Source organism: Poecilia reticulata, linkage group LG2 (genome assembly GCF_000633615.1).
Source record: "Poecilia reticulata strain Guanapo linkage group LG2, Guppy_female_1.0+MT, whole genome shotgun sequence".
NCBI classification, from domain to species: Eukaryota; Metazoa; Chordata; class Actinopteri; order Cyprinodontiformes; family Poeciliidae; genus Poecilia; species Poecilia reticulata.
In genome coordinates, this window is record NC_024332.1 from 9,491,442 (window position 1) to 9,498,065 (window position 6,624).

Sequence of the window (6,624 nt, forward strand, 5' to 3'; positions counted from 1 at the left end):
TCAGTCTCATTCTTACATTGTGACTAGACTAGCTAACTTTTAAACAAAGTTAGCAGTAACATTTTGGACATGTGACTCTCCCAGAATTAAAACCGCTTAACCAAAAAGATTTAGTACTATATATGAAAGTAAACTGACAACAAGATGTTATGAACAAGCATTATTCATGGCAAAATTCCTGACAGATCGTTTTCCTCATTCAAACGGAGTTTCTCTGACTCCATCTGCTGCTGCCTTTACTCTGAGCCGTTCAGAGGGCGTAGGAGGGAGGAGGGGGGAGCGCTCTGTTGAATGCGCTGTTGTGCGCCTTCAAAATAAAATGCGAGTGGAAGATTTTAAAATTTGTAACTGCGGTGAAATTATTGGGGGGACGAATGTGACTCTCCAATATTGGGGGGGGGGGACTTGTCCCCCGCTAGCTAGCTAGCTATCTATCTATCTATAAATGAAGGATCTATCTACGGATAGATCCAGCATGGATCCATCCATGCATCCAGCGATCCATGTATCTTTTGATTCCATCAAAATTTTAAAACAAACATGCCACCACAAACATTGATTACACTTTATTGTTTTTCTTATCAGATAAACAGACATACAAAGATCATGGTCTGTGCTTGATATTATATGATGGAGCTTGGATTATGGAACCAAAGGGGCGTGGGAGAACAAGATTCACAGATAATACTGTTTCATATACTGTGACAATTATAACAAATATGTATAAAAAAACAAACAAAAAATGTTGCATAAATACAACTTTCTCAGTCCTCTTTCTCTGTTTATTCTGAGAACTGAATTAGCAGAAGATAAACAACTGTAAATAAACCCCCACGAGTCGATTTAGCCTCATGTCAACTCTAATCAGTAGAAGCTGTTTGACAGCGCGGAAGAAGAAATCCTTTGTGACAGAACGTGAAGCGCTTCACCTCATGTGCCAGGTGTACTCAGAGTTGGCCGCATGCTGGAAACCAGGAACCTAAATGTCGGATTGAATGGACATGGTGGGTTGAACGAGGCCTCCTTCCACCCATTTTGAAATGCACTTTGTACATCCTGTGCTCTGTTTGTTTGTCCTCCAGCTGCAGGAAGTGGCCTTTCCTCCCCCACCTCAGCTGATCTCTGGATGCATGTGGGCTACATTAGAGACGCATAAAAAAAAAACTATTGGAAAATGAAGGATGCWGCTGAGACACTCGAACACACACACACACGGATATTCATACATGGTTGGACATATTGGCATATTTTACGCCTTAATGCGTGCGCACATAACAAATAAGGAAATTTTTTTAAGGATTTCTCGCAAGTTGCACATTTATTATGTGCAACTTGGATGCATATAGATGGCTTTAGTTGTGAATGTGATGTGGATCAATATGCAGAGCATTGATTTTTCTGATAAATTACCAGCTGCTGAAGCTCTAATAACATAYTGATCATGCCATGTTGCTTGTGTTCCAAATAAAGACATATTTCTTTTCTTGACATATAAGCTGATATCAGTTTTTAGTATATGTTTGTTTTTGTTGTATTTTGAATTGTGTGCTTGTTTCATCATATTTTCTCAGCTACTCGCCGTCTTTAGCCTGAAACACGTCATAAGAACTAAGTGTTGCTCTGTTCAGGGTTTATATAAGCATATAAGCATGAAAGTAGTATGTCACACTCTACTATGTGAGATTTATTGGATGCCAGTGTTAGGGCGCCATCATGGGGATTTTCATGTTTTTGCTGTAGAGATTTAGTTAAGATCTGCCTTTGACTCAGATAAATAAATCCTTAGCGGAGAGCCCCGTTGGATTTTTTGCAATGTTCGACATCACAAACCAGCAGATTGACTTCAGCATTTAATTCAAACAGAGGGAATAAAATTTCCTCAGCAAAACAATACATCATGTATTGTTTTGCTGAGATGACAATATGATGTCTGTCAATGTCATGAAATACGTTGCAATACGATTTCAGTTCAGTTTAATTCACTCACTGGCTCAGGCAACATGAGTGGTTTAACATTTAAAATTTTAATGAAGACATCTTAACTGTCTTCATTAAAATTTATATTTTATATGGAGTTAACTTGTTAATTTAGGTTCAGGAGCAGGACCACGCCTCAAACCACACCTCCAATTTCCTGAACAGCCCATATATACCCCGCTCGAGAGCCGTTTCACGCCTGTTACATAGTTTGTCAACCGACTACGTTGCTTGTCAACAAAAAAGTTCTACTCACAACGGAAGACGCTCTTTCTCTCCAGCCCGATCACTCCGACTCGGATTACCTCTTTGATCCATCTCCAGCTGCCTCAACCTTTCCTCCCCAGGCCACAAAACAAGCCTCCGGCTCCAAACGCCTCCGCTCCGTGATCTTCAACCCTCAAACCCAGCTCCACTCCTCGCCGTCAGCAGTACCTCGTCCGACCACGGTCCATCCACCGACGTCACATTCACCCCGCGGCCGAGGGACAAGCCGCGGGCCCAGTCGTTGACTTCGTTCTCCCGGTCCCAGACGCCATTCCCAAACGCTGCAGTTCCAGAATACCAACCCGGCTTCGTCTCCGCGACCTTCTCCAGGCGTCCTAACTCGCCAGTTCCTCAAAGGCTGGACCGTCGCCCGCCTCCACCGCTCATTAAAAGAAAAAGGAATCCCCTTCAGTCGCTCCGACAACAAATTGAGGCTCTTTCAATTGCTCTCCTCCTCAGGTCCGCAGCAAACGTAAGGCCCGCCATCATCCGAATACCCCGGACTTCCAGGTTTTTCTCCAGCATCCTCTTCCTCCCTCGTCACCTCAGACGTCATCCGGCCCACGCCTTCGAAGCCCTCGCACCCGGCAACAGCTCCCCCTCGCCGGAACCAGGTCGTATTACATCCTCCACCAAACGCACCCTGCCTAGCCAACCTCTCTCAGATGCTATCTTCGGCTATCGCTTCGCTGTCTTCACAGACTCCTCAAATCCCGCCATCTCATTCTTCTCTCCACCCCCTCTCCCCCTTCTCCTACTCAGCTGTCCCCACCTCCATAAACGCCACGACCTCTGGTTCTTCTCAAGCCGCGGTAAACCCAGCTCAGTATAGCGCAGCAGGATTTTCCTCCTCATTCCCCTCTAACCTTTTTCCTTCCATTCCCTCTCTCTCAAATACCTTACCCCTGCCTCTCTCCCCTTCAAACACTCTCCCTAACGTTAATCATAATTTTAATCTCGCTGCAGCAGTTCCTCCAGCTCAGTCATCCAATAACGTACCACGGCCCTCACCCATTTCTCCATCTCTTCGCCAGCAAGTCCTGAATGAGACACCATTTGCGCAATCTTTCCAGACCGCAGAGCCGAATTCGACAACTATCTCTCCTTAGTTCTTGACATGGCCCTACGGTTCGGGGGCACCGGGTTTTTATCAATATCACATTCTCTTCGCCAACCAAGCAGCAGGTCGCTTGCAACAGTTCAACCTAGGCACTTACTGGGGTTCTCTTGATTCCGAATTATACTGTCGCATTTTCGCCGCCTGCGCTTCTCTCTCCTGCAATCTTTGCGCTGCTCCATCTCACCCAGCCACAGCCTGCACATCTATCATCCCTCTCCGCTCTCGCCCTCTTCCTCGCGCTTTTTCTACAGGTGAAAGCTCTCGAAACCGCTCTCAAGCATCACCAAGACAGGGATTTTGTTAACTTTCTCATTAACGGCTTCACTCACGGTTTCCACCCGGGCATAGAAATTATTCCAGATTCCACCTACTAATGTCACAATCTTCAATCCGCTCTCTCAGATCCCGACACAGTCGACTCTCTCCTCACCAAAGAAGTTCAAAAAGGGTTTGTTATAGGCCCCTTTTCTAGGTCACCTTTCCCTATTTTCCGCGTCAGCCCCATTGGCATCGCCACTCACAAATATTCAGGTAAAAAAAAATAAATAAATAAAATAAAAGGCTAATCATAGATCTTCCAGCCCCTCATGTTCCCAGTATCAATAGCATCATTCAGTTTCCCGACTTCTCCATGCAATACGCAAACCATAGATCACGCCATTAAACTCATTCGTTTAGCAGGTCGCGGTGCCTGGCTCTCCAAAGCCGACATCACCAGAGCTTTCAAAGTTCTACCTATTCACCCCGACTTCTGGCGCTTTTTTGGCGTAGTTTGGAAAGACGCCTTTTACTTCACCGTCCGCCTCACTTTCAGGTGCTGTAGCAGCCCCAAAATTTTCGATTCCCTGTCCGAAGCCCTCTGCTGGCTCCTTATCAATACCTATAAACTCCCCTACGCCATACATCTTCTGGACGACTTCCTGGTCGTCACTCCTCCATCTTCCCCTCCTCGTTCCGGTCTTAACGCCCTAACTCAAGCCTTTTCCCAGCTGGGAATTCCCCTCTCAGAGGAGAAAACTGTCGGTCCGCGCACCTCTTTAGAGTTCCTAGGCATCACTCTGGACTCTATCTTTCCAACCTTCCCCATCACCCGAAAAGATCAACCGAATCACCTTAATTCTGTCTAATTTCTTACTCGCCGACAAATGTTCTAAACAACAGCTGCTCTCTTTCCTCGGCCATCTAAACTACGCTATTCGCATCATTCCGCAGGGAAAATCCTTCATCTCTCACCTCCTGTCTAAAGCGGCCAGCATTCCCTCCCTTCACGGTTCTCTCGCCATCGATCACTCCTGCAAATTAGAAATGCGTCTGTGGCACTACTTTCTTTCATCCTGGAATGGAATTTCTTTTTTCTACAACGATTTCCTCACCTACCCTGAAGACATCCAACTCTTTACCGACGCAGCTCCCTCAATCGGTTTCGGCGGTTATTACAAAGGAAAATGGTTCGCCGACACACGGCCGCTCGAGTTTAAGTCTCTTCAGAACGCCTCGGGCTCTCCTTCTTCCGCTCTCTTCGAACTTTACCCCATCGTCATCGCTGCGATCCTTTGGGGTCACGAATGGTCTAAAAAATAAAAATAAATAAATAAAAATCCATCCTCATTCATTCAGACAGCACAGCAGTAGTAGAAATCATCAATAAAGGCCGCTCTCGCTCCCCCGAAATCATGCAGTTCATGCACAGACTTACTTTCCGCCCAACATCAGTTTCTCATTCAAGCCGCTCATATTCCCGGATCAAAAAACCGCATCGCTGATGCTCTTTCTCGTTTTTTCCTTCCAGAAATTCAGACTCTCGGCCCCAGATGCAGAAGCACGTTCCACGCCGGTCCCTCCGTTTTCTTCAACCATATTCAACTGAGCACTCCATTACCTCCACCCTCTGCCTCTTCATTACGTACTCCCGATTAGTCCTTAAGATCCGTACCTCCACTATCCAGTCCTATCTAGCAGGCATCAATTTCTTCTTTAAGCTTTCTGCAGGAGTCAACTGCCCCTCCATCTCTCACTGCCACGTGAACACGCTCATCAAAGGCTGCAAGAACCAAACAGCGTCATTCCGTGTCTCCCCCTCACGACTGACCTCCTACGCAAATGCATTTCCACTCTGCGTTCCGGTTACTCCTCTAATTTCGTAGACAGGACCCTGGAGTCCATGTTCCTACTAGCTTTTTTCGGCTTCCTCCGCTGTTCTGAATTCGCTCCAACTTCCTCCATCCATAATCCTATCATTCATCCTTGCCTTTCAGATATTTCCATTCTCAGCCACGACATCATGATTTTTACTCTGCGGAAAAGTAAGACCGATCAGCTCGCCGTCTCTTGTCCCATCTATCTTTTCCGCCTCGATTCCTCCCTCAACCCGTACGAGCCCATTTTCAATTATGTCCAGTCCCGATTCGCCGCTAACGCTTCTCCTCATGATCCTCTCTTCATTCCCAAACCAGGAAAACAAGCTTCTCGCTTCTGGTTCAACAGTCATTTCCGCCGGGTCTTATCGTTATCAGGCATTTCACCCGATCATTACTCCGCCCATTCATTCAGCATCGGCGCAGCCTCGTCCGCATCTAGTCAGGGCGTCCCAGACCACACGATCCTCGCAAGCCTACCATTTGTACATTCGTAACAACGTTAAAGATTTATTCCAAGCTCACTCTCTCCTCAGCTTCATTTAATTTCCGACTCTTTTGGGGATCCTAAGCGAGCCGGGATATACTCAAGATGTGTTTATCCCTGAAGACAAAGCCCTACTCGAGTCTTCACTTTGCAGGCCCTCCATCACCATCATCATCATCACTGCCCGACTTCATCTAATTGACCCCTCCATCCCTTCATCCCTCCATCCCTTCTCCCTCACCCCTCCTCCCCTCCCTTCCTCTTATCCTCAAATATTTAAATCTGTATTCTGTAGTGTGGTCCTTGCTAGTGAAATTTATATTAAATATAATACATAGATTTTATTTAATATGCATATTAAATAAAATCTATATTATTATTTAATATAGATTAATATATTGTTACACCGAAGGGCGTAGAAACGAGTCTGTCATTGGCTCGCATATTGGAAACCTGACAGATAAGTAAATAGCTTGAGCAGAAATGTCAAACAATTATGCCATCAACATGTCAGCATTGCGTTACTCTAATCTGACCCTTGTTTCAGTAAAGTTACTATGTTACTCTGTACATAGTAACATGTTACTATTTAAAATCCAATAATCAGATTAAAGTCATTCCAGGATGAACACTCACTT

At 45.5% G+C, this 6,624-nt stretch overlaps 1 pseudogene; it reads left to right on the plus strand.

Annotated features, from left to right (window-relative positions):
* The first annotated feature begins 995 nt into the window (after positions 1-995).
* LOC108166960 (uncharacterized) lies at positions 996-6,260 on the plus strand (annotated as a pseudogene).
* The last annotated feature ends 364 nt before the right edge of the window (positions 6,261-6,624 follow it).